Raw genomic sequence first — 24,560 nt, 5'->3', positions numbered from 1 at the left:
CCATCGCTGTAGTATCCCCCAGAATGAAGATGTGAGTTCTATGCAAGAGTCTGATGAAACTACACTAGATACAATAAAGGTTCTTTATTTAACATCCATGGAATCTTTCCATCGTACAAAAGGTTCTTTGTAGTGTATAAAGGTTCTTAAAAAGTATTTAAATGTTCTAATTTTGAGAGTTTCTTTGAAGAACCAAAATTGTTTGAATTGTTGGAAATCTTTATATTTTTTATAGTCTATTTTTAAAAGTTAAGCACTGTACTTTACAAACAATGCATGTCGGTTACATGATTTCACATCACAGAGCATGTTCACTGAAGCTTTTTAAGTGTATTTTAAAGGGCTAGTCATCCAAAAAAGAAAATTCTGTCACCATTTACTCACCTTCATGTACAGCTTTACTTAAAATATGATATTTTGAGAAATATTTCTGTTTTTGGATGGATGAAACATTTTGGTTACCAAAAGTCTTCAGAATACCTGTGTTCTGCTGAAGAGAGTGATTCAGATTTGGAACGACGTGTGGATGAGTAAATAATGATTGCTTTAAAATGGTCAAATTTGAAATCTGTCCAACAGGCCTACCTATTCTTAATAGTGCATGGCTTCCTTTCGGTTAGTTGTATCCATGGGGAAGAATAGAACAAAAGCCCATTCATTTAGGTTTTGTAAAAAAAATAATACGGCAGTTTGCGATCATTTAGAATAAAATGGGAAGTTCCAGGATTAGGCAAATGTTTAATTCTGACGCACAACAACTGGTGATCTAATTTCAGAAAGTGACACTTGGAGCTCTGAATGTTGCTTTCAAAAACATTTTTGTTTTTTTTCTACGAACTGATTTGGAACAATCATTTGGCAGCTAATTTCACTCTTACAGACACAGTTGTGTTTGTACTCTTACAAGTTGGCAGAAAAGTAGAGTTTTGTTTTATTAGAGAACCTGCACGTGTCTAGTTCAGTAATGCTCTTTTTTACATTTTTGTTTTAGTTCATACTTGAATCGTTCACCCTATCATTATTTACTCAATCCCATGTCGTTCCAAACCTGCATGACTTTCTTTCTTTCTTTTTGTTCCTTTTTTGTTCCTTTTTTTTTCGGAACACATTTACATTAACATTTAGTCATTTAGCAGATGCTTTTATCCAAAGACACTTACAAATGAAGACATTGGAAGCAATAAAAAAACAACAAAAGAGCAATGATAAATAAGTGCTATGACAAGTCTCAGTTAGCTTAACACAGTACACGTAGCAAGGGCTTTTAAATAATATAATAAATAAAAACAAAACAGATAGAATAAAAAAAGAAAGTGAAGATATGTTGAAATCTTATTTTGGTAACCATTGAATTCAGGGTATATACAGCAATCCTTAAGTTAAATGTACTACTTTTTAATACCTTTAATACCTTTTTAATACCTTTAATACTACCTTCAGAATATTTTTTTTAAACCATCACGACACTGAATTGCAAGTGTTAATCAGCGACCTTTCTATTATTTACACAGATTTTGACATATATAACATACAAAAAATAATAGATTTAGAGACTGATGTTGACAACATATTGCACATTTATTTCACTTAGTAAATAAAAATAAAACAAACTACATAAAATGTGCAATGGAGAGAATGGATAGTTCCAGCACACTGGCTGGCATTCACTGCAAGTTGATGCATTACAAACGGGCATCTTCTATGAACTGTTGCGAATTCACAAACTGGCATCTTCTATGAACTGTTGCGGATTCACAAACGGGCATCTTATATGAACTGGTGAACTATTGTTTGCACTTGTGCTATAGGCCTAATATGAACTTGTGGGCATAAAATCCTATGGCAAGTGGCCTTAATTCCATGGCCTTTTCCTCAATAGTTTTGTCCATTTTGACCAGTTCCTCTTTTTTCTCCTTGTGTCTCCTTCTAAGTGTGTTTGATTTGGTGATTAGCTGGGCCATTTTTGACCCAGCTTTCCCCTCTGCCTCCTCGGCCAATTTGTTGGCATCATTTTCAAGGATGGCACAGACTTCGTCCAGGACTCTGCATTGCTTCTTGAGCTCCTGTAGTTCGTCCTCTGCGGCCTTCCTTTTCTGTGTTTGAGCATCACTCTCCCTTTTTTTACGCTCTTGCTCCAGGTAGAGCCTGTACTGGGACCTTGCTGAGGCCACAGAAGCCAGCAGGTCCTTGGTTAAAGGCACCTTGAGGACACCACCAAAAACTTTAACTAGATTAATCACACATTTTTTTCTGTGATTAATCACAATAAATCGCAATAAAAAAGAAATGTTTTTGTACGTTTTTAATATATTTTTTAATGTAATAATTTCACAGTTAATCAAATTAATGTAGAAACAACATAAAGACAGTATATTTTAAATAATTGTTTAAATGGCATCTTTTTATGAATGAAGGCCAGTATTACTGATATTAATACAGCTACTGATTTTTTTTTTTTTTACATTTATTATTAGGCTTCAAAAATATAACAGTTTTTAATTTAAGTTAACTTAAAACAATGCTAACATAAACCCATAATAAATGTCATGTTTACTCCTGCCCTTCCTGTCTAAACAGTTAGGAAATATCCAGAAATTTAATAAAGTTATCAAAGTTATATGCAGTCTGCACTGCATAAACTATAAATTAAATAGTTAATCCTTATTAAAGCTACAAAAGTTATTTAGTCAAGAGCAGCGAGTCATTTTCTCTGTTTCCTTTGTTCTTTAACTTTACTGACAGGAAGCTTTATTGGCTGCTGTCCCTTTAAGAGCAGACAGACACGCGGATCTCACCGTTTATATACGGTCTATGGATCTCGCCTCATTCTCTCACAACTTTTTGTTCATTTTAGACTTTATATAAATCATTTAAGATTGCTCTTATGAGGATAATCGACAAAACTGGCACTTTGGGATGTTTATTGTTAGTTCAAGCGCTTAAGAGAACTGGATTCTGGCGCCCTGTCTATGCATTGTGTGTGTGTGTGTGTGTGTGTGTGTGTGTGTGTACGTGTGTATGTGTCACATAAAGGCATTCACAGACAGCGCATTCTCTTTTGTTTTTCCACGCTTGAAATGTTTAAAAGCATTTAAATGAATAAGAGCGTGATCATATAATGTAAAGCTAGCCAACGGATGGCAGAAAAGACAAAAATTAATCGCATGCGTTAACGCGTTAACGTTGAAAGCACTACTAAAAAGTTTTTTCTTGTACCTTGGAGATATACCCCACAGGTCAATAAATGCAGGTGGGCCTACAGGTTTCATTCAAGTAACTGCAGGACTATTATTTTGTGTAACCAACAGTAAATTAGCCAACATCATCCTATAATATACAAAATCTTTGTGAATAAATTACTCTTCAAATGAGGGTTATATTAAAAAAGAACTAACCTTTATGTGATGCAACAAATCTTCGGCCCTTCCATGTCCCAAAAACTGAGATCCAAAGTATCTGGATTGGACACGGTCATCCTCCCAGTATCGAACATGGATGTCAAGTTGTTTTTTCTTTGACGCCTGATTGAGGCTCTCATCAAACATCAACACGAATGGCCCAGCCTTGTTGATGCCATCCACAAGCTGTTTTTTGAAGAACGATGCTAATCCAAATCTGATGATGTACCCGGTTTTGTCTTTACCACACGTGAATGACTTCGCGATGTCAGAGTCGGGAAACATTTCTTTAAACAGCTCCGAAATTCCTTCATTGGAGTTCAATGAGTGGTGATTAACTGCAGTGTTCAGACACCACAGAGCCTCTGCGTGCAGTGTTGGTGTGGCGCCCATGACCACCCGGAGGTCAGACATTGCTGGAGCCGTAGCGTTGGCCAGTAGGCCTACAGTGGCACTAATTTGTGGCGGTGGTGGTGGAGGTGCAGCCGCGCAGACAGCTGAGATTGGTAGAATTAACTGCTCTCTCCGAGCACGCATTCCATTTTTATGTTTAGTGGATTGCATATGCGACCGAAGTGCGTTAGCTCCCATCCAGTTGACATTGATGTTTTTTTTACACACCGAACAATAAGCCTGCCTGTTATTCCCTACTACAGGCCTGAGCCAGTCCTTAAACGCTGGGTCGTTAACCCAGCTATTAGAAAACTTGCATTTGCCCATGAAGACGACGATGGTTGTCCAGTCGTTGAAGATATGCCTTGAAGCAAGTCTAAAATAAAACGTAAGCCAGCCACTTCTGTTGAGCGCGCAGTGTTCTGAGATGATGACGAACGACCACTGAATATGACATCAGCATCAAACATACGTTGAGACGGAGACGAAAGATCTTTGATTATGTGCCCAGATATGCTAAAGCCCATATTTAAACGAACTAACGCGAACGCAGATAGAATTTCAATCAGAATAGGACACCTGATAGTCTGAAAAAATAATACCTAATTTGGAAAAAAATAATACCTCTGAGACCACAGTTAATGGCCTTAAATTTGACAATTTTGATTTATCACTTTTTAATACTTTTTAAAACCCCGCGGACACCCTGTGATTGGCTTCCATTTTATGGGGGAAAAACACTGAAGCATTTTTCATAATATCTTCTTTCACGTTCAACAGAAGAAAGTAAATCGTGCATGTTTGAACAACATCAGGTTGAATAAATGATGACAGAATTAAACATTTTTGGTTGAACTTTCCCTTTAATAGAGAGGTTATTTTACGGTATAATATAATTTTTCAGATTCGCTGGAAATCTTCTTGCTTCCTCTGCGTTTTGAAGTCAAGCTACTTGACACATTGATGTCTAATCTGCTGAAAGAGGGACCTCGGGTAGTAATGCTGTTGTGATATTGATCATTTTACTGCCCTCTGTTGGATTTATGTTGCATTCAGTGTTTCGACTGATCATACTTTATGGTCTCATGTGAAGTGAAATACATAATAAATCATTATGCTACAGTGAAAGGGATATCGATGAGTTTTACAGTTGCAAATCTACAGTTTCTCATTTGGTAAAAAGCTAAAGAGAGTGTTTGTGGTGTTAGTCGAGAGCTGCCATTTGCTTTAGTTCTTACTGCGTTGATTTAAAGTGGATTCTTTTAATCGTATTCCTCTCCATACAGTGTGAAATGATGTCAACAGCTAAACAGCTTCCAAATGTAGCTTGAAACTGACAAACTGAGTGTTGCTAGCTAAAAAAAGACCAATCTGGCAAAGTCCGTGGAAACTGTAATGGAAACGATACTAATGAAAGTAAAGCAGATGCTGAGGGAATGTGTTGGTGGTTCAAAAAGATTTGCGAAATTCTCAAGAGATTGTAATACATCGTGGCATAAAAAGAAATCGCATGCTGTATATAGATTTGTGGTTCATTCCGAGCTGTGGCTCACATGATGTGTGTTTATGTTTGTGTGATGAGTCCCAGCCTGTGTTTGTATGTGTATATGTATTTGTGTCTCTGTTCATAAGACAGTTATTATCTAAGGCGCTGTGTGCTATAATCACACGGGCTCAGGAACCAGCTGGGCCCTTCATAGTGTCAGGTGCTGCTGTCAGTGTCCAGACTTGTTGAATGGACAAACTCAATGGGTTTATTCGGCCACTCCAACACTGGCCTGTCTCAGTGCAGCATAATCTGCTTTGACTATAAAATTGCATTCAGAAGTATAACATTCAAGATGGATTAAACCGAAACAGCAGAAAAATGCATTAGTAAAAGTGATATATGGCATCAAATATGTCTTTTGAATGTTTTATCTGCAATGCAACCGCATTATGCTGTATTTTATGAAGTTGTGTAATTGCAAGACACAGATCTTTTATGAATATTTCATAATCTCATTTTCAGAATACTTGGTTCGCTGTTCAACTCCAGTTCAGTTGCAGATTTCCTTGATATTTAAGTAATTGGTCAGTTTAGAGCAACCAGCCCATTATTTCATTCATAGTTAGTAATCATTTACATTCAGAATATAGTTTATATTCTGGTGCATAATTAAAAGTGACATTAACTTAGAAATAAGTATGCTTAAAGTCAGAATGATTTATATACATTATACAGGTGCTGGTCATATAATTAGAATATCATCAAAAAGTTGATTTATTTCACTAATTCCATTCAAAAAGTGAAATTTGTATATTCTATTCATTCATTACACACAGACTGATATATTTCAAATGTTTATTTCTTTTAATTTTGATGTTTATAAGTGACAACTAAGGAAAATCCCAAATTCAGTATCTCAGAAAATTTGAATATTGTGAAAAGCTTCAATTGAAGACACAATTGAAGACACGTGTGGTGCCACACTCTAATCACCTAGTTAACTCAAAACACCTGCAAAGGCCTTTAAATGGTCTTTCAGTCTAGATCTGTAGGCTACACAATCATGGGGAAGACTGCTGACAGTTGACAGTTGTCTAAAAGACGACCATTGACACCTTGCACAAGGAGGGCAAGACACAAAAGGTCATTGCAAAAGAGGCTGGCTGTTCACAGAGCTCTGTATCCAAGCACATTAATAGAGAGGCGAAGGGAAGGAAAAGATGTGGTAGATAAGTGTACAAGCAAGAGGGATAACCGCACCCTGGAGAGGATTGTGAAACAAAACCCATTCAAAAATGTGTCGGGGAGATTCACAAAGAGTGGACTGCAGCTGGAGTCAGTGCTTCAAGAACCACTACGCACAGACGTATGCAAGAAATGGGTTTCAGCTGTCGCATTCCTTGTGTCAAGACACTCTTGAACAACAGACAGCGTCAGAAGCGTCTAAAGACAAAAAGGACTGGACTGCTTCTGAGTGGTCCAAAGTTATGTTCTCTGATGAAAGTAAATGTAGCATTTCCTTTGGAAATCAGGGTCCCAGAGTCTGGAGGAAGAGAGGAGAGGCACACAATCCATGCTGCTTGAGGTCCAGTCTAAAGTTTCCACAGTCAGTGATGGATTGGGGTGCCATGTCATCTGCTGGTGTTGGTCCACTGTGTTTTCTGAGGTCCAAGGTCAACAAAGCCGTATACCAGGAAGTTTTAGAGCACTTCATGCTTCCTGCTGCTGACCAACTTTATGGAGATGCAGATTTCATTTTCCAACCAGACTTGGCCCCTGCACACAGTGCCAAAGCTACCAGTACCTGGTTTAAGGACCATGGTATCCCTGTTCTTAATTGGCCAGCAAATTCGCCTGACCTTAACCCCATTGAAAATCTATGGGGTATTGTGAAGAGGAAGATGCGATATGCCAGACCCAACAATGCAAAAGAGCTGAAGGCTTCTATCAGAGCAACCTGGGCTCTCATAACACCTTTTTCGAGTACAACCGAAGACTTTAGAAATACTGAGATGGTGCTATCATGTTACTGTGAATGGGAAAAAGTGCAGCACACATTATGGCGCAATAAGTCCCACCTTCTAAATTAAAGAACCATTGGCCAATTGTTAAAACCACTGCATCACTGCAGCTGCCATTAGGTTCTGGTTGCCATAAAAACTGTGTGTGTGTGTGGAAGGGTTAAATGCAGAGCACAAATTCAGAGAATGGGACACTATACTTGGCCACACGTCACATCACTTTTTAAATATGCATGCATTTTTACAAATACATGTGGTAAAATAGCATGTTTTGTTGTTGTAATTCAAAGCATAATACTAAATGTGAAAGATTGTCGTAAATGTTCAGGTGACTGTTGTATGACTGTGACCACTGGATGGGGCTGTATCCATATGTTTCCTCATCCACTCAGCCAAACAACAACTCTGTGTGTCTGGAATACTCTAATAACAGAGCTGTTGTCAGTTTATAGGCCACCCTAAAGGGCTAATTCACCACAGCTTCTTAATTTGCTTTGAGAATGTCCTGTGGATTTTTATAGTAGTATGAAAATAAGGTCTGTGGTTAACATTTCTAGGAAGAGGCTGTTATCTTTTGTATACCGCATAAATTACAGTCATACCTCAACTAAGTTATGTTTTAATGACCCATTCATTTAACTCCTATCATATCCTGTAGAGTGTAGATTTTTTATAGCAGCTTGTTGGCAGCTTCCATATTTAATCCATGTTTGAGTTATGATCATAATTTTCACCCTCACGTTGTGCAATCAAAACAAGCATCTTTGACGTTCTGCTGTATGTAACACTTCACATTTCAAGTCAGTCAGTCATGATGGTTTAAAAAAAGTAGGAGTTTATGCTAACAAAATTAATGCCTTTTTGTATTTTGAAACTTTTTTTTGTCCAGTAGGTGGCAGTGATGGATTTATAATACAACTAAAGTTTAAACGTTCTGATTCTGTTATATTTTGCAGCTATAGTACAGTATATATTCAGACTTTGCAGTGAATAAAAAATTGGAGAGAATAACATGTTTAATGAATGAATTCTTAAAGTGAGTCGTTCATCATCTAAATCATCTGAAAGGCCTTGTTACAGTTCCTTAATTTCCCTACAGCTTTCCACTATTAATATGTCATTATGTAGAGTTGCGAATATTGCAATTATTACCATATTCAACAAATGTGAAGACTCATTGTTAGTATGAAACTTCTGTATACTAATAATCTGAATACTCATCATGAACCTGTGACTAATTTGCAACTGGTATGTATATATTTCCTTTTTCATTCATTTTTCATAATAAAAATATATCGTGAAAAATATTAATATTCCATTAGTTAATGTCAGTTAATGTCTAACAATAAGCAATGCATTTGTTACAGAATTTATTAATCTTCGTTAATGTTGGTTAATAAAAATACTACTGTTCATCGTTAGTTAATGTCAGATACTTTTGATTTTAATAATGCATTAGTAAATGTTGAAATTAACATTAAGTATGATAAATAAAAAGCTTTAAAAATATTTTTCATTGTTATTAGCTAAACAAATGGAACCTTTTTTTCTTTCCATAATAATAATAATAAGACAAAATTCAGATAAATATTTAGAATATATTTCCTTGTTAATACTGAGGCTATGTTAAATGTATTTAGGGTCATATTTAGTCATATTCTGTTTTTTTCCCCTGCTGTCCATCAGCAACTCTTCCAAGACTAAATTGAAACCCAGTTTGGAGTCACAACAGACCATTTAAAAACCACTGGTGTGATATTTTGCATATAAAAGTCTTACTATTACATGTGACCAGATGTTCAGTGTAGTACTTTGACCTGGGGTTCATTGTCAGTGTGGCATGTCACCGTTTTTAAACGTGATCCGATCCAGGCACCACTTGATTAATATCGGTATTTTTGCGCCGTCTCTGTTGTCTGTCTGATGCCTCCATCGCCTCGCACCGCTCTTCATGTTGATTAATGGCCTCTGTTTACAGATTAAGCTCAGCAGCACATAAATGAATAAATGATGACGCCATGAATATGGAGATACCATTGAAAGCTGTTTTCATTAGACTCCATTAACTTTATAAGATAAAGCTGATCAGTAAGGTGGTGTATTAATACGCTGTCCATCGTCCATCGATCTTACCTTACAATATGAATAATATCATCCAACACATAATTATATTATCAGCTTAAAAATGTGTCTTAATAAAATTTAGAGGAATTGTTTATCCATTTCAGTTTATTGGGGCCACAACTATAGCGTCGCATGTGCTTAGAGAAATGAAATGTTCTTTTTGTCAACTTGAATGCAATTGTACAAGCAAACAGCTTCTGACCTTTCGTCTCATTGTTTTTATTGAACACAGTACAAGGGTAATGTGATTTATTTGTAAGAAATGCTTTAACAGCAGGAGCCGGAACAGAACAGCTTGGATTAAACCAAAAGTTCATTTTACTACTAATAGTAGTATAGTATTTTTGATTTAGTCTTAGTCCCATTCATAATGCTACATCTCTGATAATGAAACAAACTCATCTACATTTTGGATGGCCTGAGAGTGAGTAATTCTTCAGCAAGTTCTCATTAATAGTTCGGTAAATGGTTCCTTTAAATGTGATAAAAAAACAACAACAACAACAACAACAACAGTAGATCAGTAATGTTAGCGTAATTATCACTGTAGTTTAAACTTAGCTTAGTGAACACTAGACTTAGCTAATGGATTTTCCTTTAGCTCCGATAGCCTCATATGGTGGAAGTTCACTCTCTGGGGGGGATGAAGTGGAGATGATGGATAGTATTAGCAGTTAACTGTGGCTGTTAGCCAAGCATTAGCCCTGAATGAGCAAGCTTTAAATTGGCCTGTTGACATAGTAGCCGGCTGATGGACAGAATGCTTTGTCTGTGTCATCTGATATGTTACACAACATGTCTTTAGAAAACTTGACTCTGGGGTCATGCACATCTGTGTCCTGCTCACAACTAAAGTACCACGATCACAACTGAAAACATCATTAACCTTGACACTGGCCCTGTAAACATACTTTTATTTGACATGTATAAAATATAATCTAATATAAATACATGGCAAAAATATTAGGCTAAATTGTGTGCACGATTTGCTATTTTGTTCCCTCGATTTATAAATTGTGCACGATTATTCATTTGTTGCTATGATTTGCTAAATCGTGCATGCGATTTATGGACAATGAATTAGTAAACTGTGCACACAATTTATTTAACTTTTTTCTTGCATGTCATGTGTGGGGCTCCATAGATAATAATAAATGAGATAAAATAATATCAACTTTTTTTTTTTTTGACATATAAAATGTGTGTAAAACATGTGATATATATATAAATAATATGATAAGATAATATGCACAATTCAAAAGTTAGGAACGAATGAAATCTTCCTCAATTTTATCGAAATCCCAGAGGATTTTTTTTTTTTCAGGATAATTAGAAAGCTTTTATTTGAAATATAAAACTTTTGCAATATTAATTTATAAATGCCTTTACTGTCACTTTTGTTCAATTTTTAAGTTTTAAATCTTACTTATACTTTTTTATTAATATACATTTTTTGGAGTGTATCAGAGTTCTCTTACGAGAGCTCTCTCGTACTGCGTCTTAGCTAAGACGCTACGGGAAAAGTCTCTTTTCACGAAATACTGAAGCAAAAAATTATCCTTAATTTTGTATTTTTGTAAAGCGCATTTGCAGCAGTACACAGCCATAGGCGAGACGGCTCGTTCGCTCATTGGCTTGTTCTGCGGCAACTGCACAGCCTATCGAGCGCGGGCTGATGCAACATCAGACCAATAAGGGCGCTTCGCGCCCTTCTTGCCACTTCCCGCCGAAACGGGTGTGGCCCAACCTATAAAAGGAGCTCGAAAAGGCTGACTCACTTGATTTTTCATCTCTTCAGCGAAGCTCACGCATCGCTGGATCCCGGAGGAAGCAAGCGCCGTCTGAGAAAGCACATCAGCAGGACGAGCCATTCTGAAGCTGCTGGCATCGCCGCCTTCCATTGCCGTTCCTGCTGCGCTATCCGGCGCCTATATCCTTTCAATCCTGTTATATCCAAGCTGTTCTTTATGTGTGTGTGTGTGTTCGCCCTGCGACACAAACTCATAAAAGAGCTCGCGTCTTTTTTAAGATGCCTTCCTGCGGCTCGTCAGAGCCCCACTCAGCGAGGGAGACCGGTACGTCATCTGTGTCTCCTGCCTGGGTGAAGATCATGCAGCGCTCGCTCGCTGACGGCGGATGCCCCCACTGCGAGCTGTTGCCATGGTGACTCTGAGGACTCGCCTGGCCTTTTTCTCTGAGCCTGCATTCTCCGCTGCGCTGAGGCGCCGTAAAAGCATCGCTTCCAGCGGATTCCGGAACCGTCTTCAGCTCAACCGAGCTCGCCGGTTCGCCCTGCTTCAACGGCCCCCCCTGCATAGCTTCCCGGTGGGCAGCGCCCGCTGTTTGCCGGCGCGTCGTCCGAGGAAGTCGATCTCAGGGCCGCGTCGGGGGAAGAGGACACGCGCTCTCTGCTAGCTTCGGGCAGTGAGGGCTGGGCGAGCTCAGAGGATCTCGCGCCTTCTGCTCAGAAGCCCAGCAGACGAGCTGACATCGAGAAGGAGCCGGGGCGAATACTCGTGTTGGCCGCGATGAGTCTCGGCCGCGAGTGGTTTGCACCAGCGCTTCCCCCCCCTCGTTCCCGGCTGGATGGTATTTCCCTTTCGGATGAGCGTACTTCTCAAAGCCCGCCTCATTTCTTCCTGAGCTTCACGAAGAGGTGGCGAAGGCTTGGAACGCTCCATATTCAGCACGAACTCGTTCGTCTGTCTCACTAGCATTCTCCACACTGATGATGTGTGCCCCTGACGCCAGCCCCAGGAACTGCCTCACCTCCTTTTTGGTCTTGGGACTGGGGCAAGTCGCAATTGCTGCCGTCTTGTCAATTTGGGGACGCACTTGCCCGTGACCCAAGTGGAAGCCCAGATACCTTACCTCCACCCGCCCTTCTTCGGGTTGGCCGTTAGCCCCGCCCGTCTCAGCGCCTCGAGGACAGCCCTCACATGCTCCATATGCCGCCGCCAGTCGCCACTATAAATGATAATATCATCCAGGTAGGCGGCGGCATATGCAGCATGCAGGCGCAGCACTCGATCCATGAGACGCTGGAACGTAGCGGGGGCCCCGAACAAGCCGAACGGAAGCGTCACAAATTGGTGTAAACCAAACGGCGTGGTGAAGGCTGTTTTTCTCTAGACATGGGAGATAAGGGGATCTGCCAATATCCTTTTGTCAAGTCCAATGTCGAATAAAACCGAGCCGTACCTAACCGATCGAGCAACTCGTCAATCCGTGGCATTGGATAAGCATCAAATTTTGACACTGCGTTCACCCTGCGATAGTCCACACAAAATCGCACCGAGCCGTCCGTTTTAGGGACCAAAACAATCGGGCTCGCCCAATCACTGTGGGACTCCTCGATTACTCCTAACCCCAGCATCGCCTCTAATTCTGTCTGAACCACCTTTTTCTTGTGTTCAGGTAATCTATATGGCCGGCTGCGAACCACCACGCCCGGCTCTGTCTCAATATGGTGCTGAATCAGATTAGTACAACCAGGTAGAGGCGAAAACACGTCTGCAAATTCGGACTGTAACTGTCCAATGTCAGTGAGCTGCGAGGGCGAGAGGTGATCCCCTCCCGGGGCCAGGGCGAGGGATTTTTCTTTAATGATCGCCTCTGGCCCGAGATCCTCCTCTCCGCTCACTGCCGTCGCTAGCAACACTGACTCCTCTTCGCTCCATTTTTTAAGGAGGTTGAGGTGGTAAATTTGCCTGGAGTCGCCTCTATCTGTTCGTACTACTTCATAATTGAGATCGCCTATTCGCTGTGTGACCTCAAAGGGTCCTTGCCACTTTGATAATAATTTGGAGCTGGAGGTTGGCAGTAATACGAGCACTTTATCTCCCGGTGCAAATTCCCGGAGCTTAGTTCCCCTGTTATACAGCTGGCTTTGTCTGCCCTGGGCCTGAAGCAAATTCTCCATTGAGAGCCGCCCCAGTGTATGGAGTTTTGCTCTCAGGTCCATGACATACTGAATTTCATTTTTGCTATCCGAATGTCCGTCCTCCCAAGTTTCTTTCAGGACGTCCAGCACCCCGCGGGGCTGGCGTCCGTAAAGAAGCTCGAAGGGGGAAAACCCCGTGGAGGCTTGGGGGACGTCGCGCACAGCGAATAAGAGGGGCTCTAGCCATCTATCCCAATTTTTCGCGTCTTCTTGTACGAATTTACGAATCATTGTTTTCAAAGTGCGATTAAATCGTTCGACCAGTCCGTCTGTTTATGGGTGATAGACGCTGGTCCGTACCGCTTTAATGCCCAATAATTCGTATAATTCGCGTAACGTGCATGACATAAACGCGGTGCCTTGGTCCGTGAGAATCTCTTTTGGGATTCCCACGCGGGAGATTAAACGAAACAGGGCGTCCGCCACACTCTTCGCCGAGATATTGCGGAGCGCCACTGCTTCGGGATATCGTGTTGCATAATCCACTATGACTAACGCAAAACGATGTCCCCGTGCGGATCGTTCTAATGGCCCGATGAGGTCCATACCAATTCGTTCGAAGGGGACCTGCACTAGAGGTAGAGGGCGCAACGGCGCTTTTGGGGTGGCCGGTGGGTTCACCAACTGACATTCCCGACACGACGCGCACCATCTGCGGACGTTCTCGTGAATGCCCGGCCAAAAAAATCGGGTCATTAGACGATTTAGCGTGGCTGTCATACCTAAATGCCCCGCCATTGGATTGCAATGTGCCGCCTGGAAAAGCATTTCCCGACGGCTCTTAGGTACTAATAATTGGGCCGTATCTTCCTTTGTCTGAGCGTCATGGGTCACTCGATACAACCGGTCCTTAATAACGGCAAAATACGGATAAGAGAGCGCGCGGTCAGGATGGAGGACCTGCCCATCGATGGAACGGACCTGCTCGAATGCATGTTTAAGGGTTTCATCCTGGGACTGCTCCAGGGGAAAGTCATCGCGGCTGGAAAGGTTTAGCCTCGCCAACTCGCTCGGTTCCCCTGAAGCTTCCCCACTGGGTCCGGGTACAGATTCTCCCACCTGAGCGCACGCCCCGCTAACCGGGCCTCTCTTTTTCCCAGAGGCATCCACTGTTAAACACCCCAATAATTGTTCAAAAGCTGGCCAATTGGTACCCAAGATTAGTGGATGCCGGAGGCGCGGACTAACGGCCACCTCCACATAATGCTTTTGTCCTCTAAATTTGATGCCTATGGTTTTTATGGGGTATTCCACTATATCCCCGTGCACACACCTCACCTTAACCACGCGGCCCGTATCCAATGCCCCGGATTGTATCAGGCTTTGATGGATGGAGGTCTGGTTACAACCTGAATCCACCAACGCCTGATAGGTACCCCCCTTAATACTCACGGGTATTTGGTACAACCCGGCTTGATCGGGGGCAGCCTGCGGGTCGTCCGGGATCCGGACCCACGTCCCCACTTCCATAACCGGGCACCGGTCCACGAAATAGCCCAGATCCCCGCAACGCCAGCAGGCCGGCCCAGGCCTCCCCGCCACCCTAGTGGTTGGAAGTGGGTCAGGTGATTGACGTGGGGAAGCAGCTGGTAGCTCAGCCAGTCCCTCCCCGTGCGGCGGCCCCATTCCCCTGGCCGGACCCCGTGACATGGCGGCCGGTTCCGTCCCTGCTCTCCAACGGGGTGCGGCCCTCGGTGGCCCCGTGTACCGAGACCTGGGTAAAGGGACAGGCTTTGGAGGAAGAGGAGAGAGAGAGGGGGGGGAAGAGAGAGAGAGAGAGCCTCGGCCGTCCTCTCAAACAAATCGAGGAACGCTTCCGGATCATCTGTTGGCCCCATCTTCGTAAGAGGCATGTGGGCAGCAGGGCTGGAACTGGGGGAGGCCGACCTCGTCCGAACCTCCCGGTCCAGCATGCTCCGGAACAGCTCGCGGTCCTCCCGCTGGACCTGCATCATTGCCTGAAACCGATGTTCGTGGTCGGCTCGCAGCTCCAGCAGGGCTTGATGTTGTTCCTGATGCAGGCCAGCGAGCGATGTAATGAGCTCCGCAAACGGCGTTCCCGATGATCCTGACGGGGTTTGCATGGCGGCGTCGTTCTCCTTCCTTCCCGGGTTTCGGCACCAGTGTGATAAAGTTCGTATGGCAGAGAAGGAAGGAGACCAGGGTCGGCGTACTGATGCTCGTGGGAACTTTATTACACTGAATCAAAAGAACGAAAAACAAAGCCGCGCCACATGCGCATAAATCATAACATTGATACTTTCAGGCTCTCGCTTTCTGTCGGTCGTTTTCTCCCACGAGTCCTCAGGTCTCTCTTTTGTCTCTGGTTCCCAGCTGGCTTAAATACTGCTTCCCCACGCCAATCACTGCAATGAGAAGCAGGTGTCACTTGTCTCTCACTTAACTCACTTACCACCGCTGATCTGGTACAATCAGATACTTTCTGGTTCCCAAGAGAGACGGGGGTCTCCGGCCCATACTGGATCTAAGACAGCTGAACAGGCATTGATGAAACGCAGTTTCAAAATGCTCACGACCAGGAAGCTCCTCGCGCAGATTCACAGAGGGGACTGGTTCATGTCAATAGATCTGAAGGACGCGTATTTTCAAATACAGATAGCGTCAAACCACAGGCGATATTTGAGATTCGCCTTCGAGGGCCAGGCATACCAGTTTGCAGTCCTGCCATTCGGCTTGTCCGTAGCTCCTCGTACGTTTACGAGGTGCATGGATGCAGCGCTCGCTCCTCTTAGACTCAGAGGCACACGAGTGCTGAATTATTTGGACGACTGGCTGGTTCTGGCCCGATCATGAGCGGAGCTCATGCACCACAGAGCCGTTTTACTCGATCACCTCGAGAAGCTCGGCCTCAGTGTCAATTGGGTGAAGAGTTCGCTGAACCCCAGTCAGACGATCCTGTTTCTGGGTATAGTTCTGAACTCGTGTTCCATAACGGCGCGGCTGTCACCACAGCGCGCGATGGGCATTCAGCGTGCAGCGAGTTCTTTCCGCTGTGGCGCGACTGTGTCGCTCAAACACTGTCAAAAGATGCTGGGTTTCATGGCCTCAGCATCTCCGGTTCTGCGGCTGGGCCTGCTCCGCATGCGCCCCCTGCAGTTCTGGCTGAAGGCTTGGGTGCCGCGCAGTCCGGCTGTTGTGGGAGAGATTTGGCATGGCGGAGGTGGACCTCTTTGCGTCCCACGAAAACGCTCACTGCCCCGCGTTCTTTTCCAAGAACGAAAGCGCGCTGTCACGGAGATGGCCGTGCTGCCCGCTTTATGCGTTCCCTCCCGTCTCCCTCCTTCCGCAGGTGATAGAACGGGTGAGAGAAACGAGATGTTCAATACTGCTTGTAGCACCTCTTTGGAAGAACCAACCATGGTTCCCAGATTTGATGCAGTTAGCAGATGTCGCCCCGTGGCCGGTACCGTTGAGGAGAGACCTCCTCTCGCAGGCCAGGGGCTCGATTTGGCACCCTCAACCGGAGTTGTGGTCCCTCTATGTATGGGCACTCAATGGTTACCCGCTGATCTCGCAGTGGGAGTGCTAAATACCATCACTCAGGCTAGAGCTCCGTCGACACGACGTCTGTATGCCTCGAAGTGGTCGGTGTTCTCCAGCTGGTGCACAGCTCGAGGTTATTCACCCCTTAGTTGTGAGGTGACGGAGGTCCTCTCCTTCCTTCAGGAGCTGTTGGATAAGGGCAGAGCCCCATCCACGCTCAAAGGTTATGTGGCTGCCATCGCGGCGTTTTCTGAAACGGCGTCCGGTCAGTCAATAGGAAGGAATGATTTAGTCATCCGGTTCCTCAGAGGAGCTAGGAGGCTGAATCCTCCCAGACCTCCGTCAGTCCCTATGTGGGACCTCGCGGCGGTTTTGGAGGCCTTGAAAGGTCCCCCTTTCAAGCCTATCCAATCGATTAGCCTTCAGCATCTGTCGTTCAAGACAGTATTCTTGTTGGCTCTCGCTTCTGTGAAGCGTGTGGGTGATTTGCACGCGCTCTCGGTGAGCCAGTCGTGCTTGGAGTTTGGGCCCAATGACTCAAGAGTCATACTCAAACCTAGGCACGGTTATGTGCCGAAATCCCTCAACACACCGTTTCGGGCTCAGGTTATTGCCCTGTCTGCCCTGCCGGTGTCAGGGGAGGATGGAGACTCGAGTCTTCTTTGCCCTGTCAGGGTTTTAAGAGCTTATGTGTCTCGCTCTGCTGCCTTTCGGCAGACGGAGCAGCTATTTGTCTCGTTCGGTGGGCGTTCCAAGGGAATGGCTGTTTCGAGACAGACTCTATCCAGATGGATAGTTGACGCCATAGCGTTAGCTTACGCTTCCAGTGGCCTTCAGTGCCCGTTGGGCGTCAGAGCACACTCCACAAGAGGCATCGCCTCGTCGTGTGCGTGGTCTACTGGGATCTCCTTGCAGGATATATGTATGGCGGCAGGTTGGGCCTCGCCGTCTACATTTATCAGGTTCTATAACCTGGAGGTTCCCGCCTTGCAAGCAAGGCTGCTGTCGGTATAGGCGAATCAGGGCCCTGAGGGGAATTCTGAGTTCACGAGCGCTATGCGCTGCCGACTGTTATATGGGCAGTATTGCGTAAGACCCGCATTGCCACATTGGTCAGGCCTTGCCTCGGCTGTGTGACGTCATATTGCCGCATCTACGGATGCTGCTAGATATGGGACGGAGGGCTTTTTCCCTTTTCTGTCCTGGACTCTCTGTGAGTCCCTCAGGTGACTGTGCACTGTAAATCCTGGGTGTTGCTTCAGGTTTATTGGTGTGTGATCCCTGCGCGCACGGCGTTTTACATTGGGTTCCCGTAGCGTCTTAGCTAAGACGCAGTACGAGAGAGCTCTCGTAAGAGAACGTACTCGGTTACTAAACGTAACCTCGGTTCTCTCTAGAAGAGCAAACGAGTACTGCGTTCTCTGCTGTGCGCACGATTCACTCTGGTTCGCTTCGGCGATGAAATAAATCAGGTGAGTCAGCCTTTTCAAGCTCCTTTTATAGGTTGGGCCACACCCGTTTCGGCGGGAAGTGGCAAGAAGGGCGCGAAGCAAGCCAATGAGCGAACGAGCCGTCTCGCCTATGGCTGTGTACTGCTGCAAATGCGCTTTACAAAAATACAAAATTAACGATAATTTTTTGCTTCAGTATTTCGTGAAAAGAGACTTTTCCCGTAGCGTCTTAGCTAAGACGCAGTACTCGTTCGCTCTTCTAGAGAGAACCGAGGTTACGTTTAGTAACCGAGTACGTTTCCGCAGAAGTTTAAGCAGCAAAAACTCTTCACTGAGCAATAAATCAGTATATTAGACTGTATTAGGCAGAATCATGTCACTCTGAAGACTTGAGTAATGATGCTGAAAATTCAGCTTTGCATCACAGGAATAAATTACATTTTAAAATATATTAAATTACAACACATTTATTTTAAACTGTAATAATATTTCACTATATTTTTACTGTATTTTCGATCAAATAAATGCTGTGTTGCATAATGATGAATTAAAAAATACAATACAACCTCCAAAGCATTATCATTCACTTACAGTGTTCATTCAAGAAATGCTATCTTTGTATAAATACTGTATTGTGGAGGTTATACATTATATTATACATTCCACCACATTTCTATGTGCAGTCCTCTCCGGCATTAAACAAAAAAAAAAACACTACATTTATTCCTCTTGTTAGATTTATACCAGAACACACCGTTACTCTGAAGGTAACCTACAGTTTTGTATTCCAGTGATGGCTTGGCGATCTATAAATAGTAGGAATGATTGATACAGCATATGGTGAACCCTTGTAAGTTCCCTAGCCTGCAGGCAGAGATGACTTTCAGCATTAAAGGTGGCTTCACCTGTGCCTGTTATAATCGTCAATTACTGACCCAGCATCAGTGTGCTGTTCATGCACTCAACGCAAGACACAGAAACAATGCTAAGGTTTATACTGTAACGGATGCAATTAAAAATGCATGCCAAACACTGAAATATTAATGACAATATATGTTTTTTTAGTTTGTCATATACAATTTTATGAATAAGAGTGTAATAATTGCGCTAGAGTCATGTCATGATCTAAAATAAAACACTCGAGGTGAATCTTTTGGAAGATTTTTGGAGACTGTGCACGGTTACACTTCTGAACTTGACAGATACTTTTGGACACTTATAGAGACATACAGTACCAAAAAACTGAGCAAACATGCATCTTCATTAAATAATTATTTAGTGTGTCACAGTTGCATTGCAGTGAAAGATCACTCAGCAGAAATAAAGGCGACAGCAGTCAGTCGGTGCATGTTCTGTGTGTCTCATTCTTTATGTCTGTGTTGCTTCATCAACTACACAAACTCAAACACATGTGTCTCTCGCAGTGATTTCAGCATCTGCGTCTCAATATATGAGGACATGAACACTTGAACTGCATCTCCAGAGCTGCTCTGAGAGTCACTTAATTTCACTCTTCATCCAGCTTTACAACATTTTCATTTGATAAGAACTAGAGGGTGACATGGGAATGGATTTTCAAATCTGTCCCGTCCCACTCCCGCAAAAAAAAAAAATCCTGTCCTGTCCCAATCCCACGAAAAAACTGGGGGAAATCCCGTCCCGTTTCAATCCCGGAAGAATCACTCCTATTCCCACCCACTCCTGGGTTGTATTTTTTTGTGCCGGAATTTGTCAGTTACAATACAAAAAAATAAATAAAAATACAGTAGGCTACAGATCACAGCATGCCCATTTTAGTAAAATACAAATTTTAAATGTATTATTATTTGTATTCTTTATTTTAATGAACTGAAAGCCATCATAAACAATGCACAATGTGCATTGCACACATATTAAATTTCATGTAAATCATCAATGCTAACCCACACGTTTTCTATTTATATATATATATATATATATATATATATATATATATATATTCATTTGAATGTAGACATTTTACTCTCTATAGATTAATTTTTCATACACATAGTTTCGAAGTTTCTCAATTTCACAGGACCGAGACGGCAGAAACTGTATCTTGCTTGCTTTAATTATTTTACAGAAGCACAGCATTTCGTTGTTATTCTGAGTGCACACAAACTCAAAGTGGCGTAAGCTAACATACCAAACTAATAACATTGTCAGCATTAAAAGGTATAATTCCTGCTTTCCCCTGTGCAAATTTTGTTTGTGATGAAAATAACAGTTATTTTATCTACAGGTCGATGCATTTCTTACAGATTTCTGCTCATTCAAAATCAGATACAGATGTAGTAGCACTGTAAGCTTCCTTTTTTTTAAATGCATTATTGCGAAAGCGACTGCTTGTGATTGTGCTGAATCTATTTAAATCATGCTTTAACCCAAAAATATTCACTAAAAGGAACAGACAGACTCCTTGAGAATTAGTCTTTAACTTCTTGCTTGGTTATTGTCATCATTATAACCTTCTGATCGGAGAGATCCAATTGTATTTGTGATGGAACGGTGTTGGAGCGAGTGAGAACCACGACGATCCGACTTTTAAAAAATCTGCTCCTCGCTCCAGTCAAAATCACACCGCTCCACTCATATACTCTGGTCGGGTGTATGCGGCGCTCAGAAAAAGCACAGGTTAGAGCAGCGCGTGAATGAAATGTTTAAAAGCACATGTAAATGAGAGAGTAACTCTAGCGCTGAGTTAACACTGCTGCAGCACGATACTATGATATTTCTTCAAAAGCAGATCATGGAGACATTTTTATCGTCCACGATCAAAAATCGTCATATCGCACACCCCTAGTTTATAGTTTATTAATATCAAAGGTAGGCTATATTTGTGTATAAAGTTGGGGATCAAAGTGTCTTCCCGGTCCCGCCCACTCAGTGGCGGCTCCAGAAAATTTTGATTGGGGGGGCCATGGGGGGTCCTGGTCATTTCAAGGGGGGTCTCATGAAAACCAACAAAAAATACAGTGGACACGGCTAATAACTTCATATTACTGCTACTAAACAACAAAAACAACACAGCATATCAACTACTTTGTTTTTAATTAATCAATTGCAGTTTGCAAACAATATGCTCAAACTTTAAAGGGTTGGCGCTTTAAATGGTTCGCGTCACCAATTCGCATTAATCCACAAATGACTTAAGCGGTTAACTTTTTTAATGTGGCTGACACTCCCTCTGAACAGGGCCGTGCAGAGACCTTTGGAGGGGCAGGTGCTCAAAGTATAAAAGGGGCACATGGAACAAGGCTTTAAATGGTGCTGTTTAAAATATCAATACAGCAACATATTGTGATGCATTCCTTGCTGATTCGCGTATAGATATGGATGATTATGTATTGATACAGCAGCAAATGCTTTGATGCAGTTTTGAAAAAGAAACAATAGAGAAGACAATTTTACGTTTAAAATAATAATAGCTCTGGGATTAGAAACTGAAATGTCTTAAATTGTCCCAACCTGATGGCGTTTTCTTCTCTGTTCTACAGAATAATCAAGGACAGCGGCTATAGTAAAAACTATCGAAAACAGCCTCTGTCTCCTGGCTTGCTGTTACCTGCTCTCTTTCTGTCACTTGTGCCTCTACATTTCCCTCTTTTTCTTCCTCTTTCTCCATCTCATTTGATCTATTACTTTCCACTCTCTGTCCATCTAGGAAAAGGCTCAATTTACTATTTCAGCATTAATCTATTATTTTAACCATCACTACAACTCTTGCACCTAATCAATAAGTCCACCTTAAATATACAAAACATAAAAAAACTGATACACTGGAATATAGTGATTCATATTATTATTACTGCTGTAGTTGTTGTTGTCTAAAATCGAACACCTTTGCAATGTAAACAAATGACAGGCTACATGTGTTCATATCCTTCACACTGCACTTTGATGTCAGGTATATTATGTATTTTTTATTGACATTGATATATTTACATTTATTTCCAGAGAGATATTATTGAGTTTACAGGCTAAAGTGGTCTTGCTGTTGTAAACACTGTTGCTATTGTAGAAAAAATATATATTTGCGTCACATTTAAATTATAATTATATTTTAATTCATTTCTGAATTGTTTTTTATTTTTATAATAATAATTAAGAGAATGAGAAAATCTGAATAAGCCTTACCAGTGTTGTGATAATTATTTTTAAGGCACTCTAAGTGTTAAAAATAAATAAGTACTGTAATATAATAATAGTTTAGTCAAATAACATAAAAAAGACCAGACCCTTTGATGCCTGTGAAACTTTTCTCCCTCAAACAGCACGCTAGCGTTACTTCTACACTACAGGCTACACACAGCAATATAAACAACATATCTGCATGTTCTCACATCACATCGTTCTTGTAAAATAATAATAAGTAAATAAACATCAAAATCACTTCGCTGAGAATGAAACACCACTTACCAGCTGCCACGGTGTTGAAAATATCCTTTAGCAATTAAAAAATGCGCGTGAGGAATCGTCCCGGTCAGATGAGGTCGTCGTCGTAAGGTGAAAGGTCATCATGTTGGTCATTTTATTTACGGCTAAATTATTATTAATAAATTGTACTAATATTATGATTGGCTGTGGGCAGGCATTCACAAAAGGGAATGTTATTACAAAAAAAATTCGAGGAAATTTTGCTTTGACAAAAGGGCACTTAAGGGGCAAAGGAGCGGGTGCTCAAGTGAACCGGTTCTTTCGGACAGCTCATAACATTAGCACAGAATCAGTTCAGAATCAATCATCAAAAGAGTCAGTTCGGTTCAGACGAGCTGTGAGTCAGTCTGCTTCACACTGAATCACGCATGCGCAGTATCATCAGCTCCTCGGTTCTCGAATCGGACGTGTCCGACAGAAGCGGTTCTCGTTCAGTGTACGAATAAATGTCGAAATAATTATTATTTATAATTATTCTGCGTAGTTTGAAGATATTTTTTTATATTTATCCCAGATATATATATATATATATATATATATATATATATATATATATATATATATATATATAATCAGGAAGAGGGTGGGGGGTCAAATGGGGGGTCAAGGCGTTTTTTGGCAGGGTCTTGAGACCCCCCAGGACACTCCCTGGCGCCGCCGGTGCGCCCACTCCCGCTGACTTTAAGAACTACCATGAAATACACACTGAAACTCAAAGATCTTCACGACAGCCCTTCAAAATAAAAGTTCAGTTCAACTTGAAGAAATGATGACAGATATATAGTGGTACTGTATACTAGAATGCAATTCTCGAATCTACTACCACTAATATTTTTAGGGATTTCACACAACCAAGATATTTTTTTATCTATGTTTTCATTTATACATTTCTGATTTGTGCAGTATCTTACTTGGAAAAAAAATGCTGTGTTCAGTTGTAAAGTAATTGTTGTATTTTAATTTGATTACATTTTAAAATACTTTTTATAAAAAAAAAAAAATCAATAAAAAAGGAAAAAAAAGAATATGGATAAAAATAAAATAGATTTCATGAGGCCCCCTAAATTAAAAGGTAACTTACTCTTGGAGGTATAACTGTGAACAAAGAACTTACAGTTCCATTCATTCTCAAGGTCTAACAAACATGTGGAAATGTGAGGGTTGGCAAAAGATTTTCTGATCGAATGAAATGGAAACTTCTGAAAATATTCCATAAGCTAAATTTTGGAGGACCCTTATTTTGGCTTTGTCTCAAAATTTTTAAATTGATTATTAATTTAACGTGACCTCCAATGTCTCTGAACATTGAACACTGAAAAAAAAATACATAGAATTCCACTTTCATCTTCATTCTCTTTTATGTTTTATAAAAGCCAAAAATAGCCATTGTAAAATATAATATATGACTGAGAGCTGGGGTTTTAAGTCACTTAAATCTGAGCTCTTTGTAAATTCTTGACATGCAGTGTCTTTGAAAAAGTGTGCCGGTAGAAACGTTTGTGCAGATTTGCCTAATTGCACTGCAATCTGACATTCATATTTAAAAAGTAAGGACAGACTCAAATAATTAAGCATCCCATTTTGTTTACCCTTGTTTGGCCTCATCAACACACTGCCTAATCGAGGAAGGATGTCACCAGCCATGGAATAAACTGTTTATGAATGAAAATGAGATTTTTTTGAGGTCTTGATCAAGGCTTTTTTTAATTTATTTTTTTATTTTTTACGATGAATACTTTATTAATCTAGGTATTGAAAGATCCCATATTTCAATACAAT

General features: G+C 41.7%; 1 protein-coding gene across 3 annotated transcripts in view; it reads left to right on the top strand.

Annotated features, from left to right (window-relative positions):
- The window catches only part of LOC132110822 (Kv channel-interacting protein 4-like), a 224,235-nt gene that overhangs the window by 14,126 nt on the left and 185,549 nt on the right, over positions 1–24,560 (top strand). The window lies entirely within an intron of this gene.

This window comes from Carassius carassius, chromosome 2, assembly GCF_963082965.1.
Source record: "Carassius carassius chromosome 2, fCarCar2.1, whole genome shotgun sequence".
Classification (NCBI taxonomy): domain Eukaryota; kingdom Metazoa; phylum Chordata; class Actinopteri; order Cypriniformes; family Cyprinidae; genus Carassius; species Carassius carassius.
This window is presented reverse-complemented; position numbering and strand designations above follow the sequence as displayed.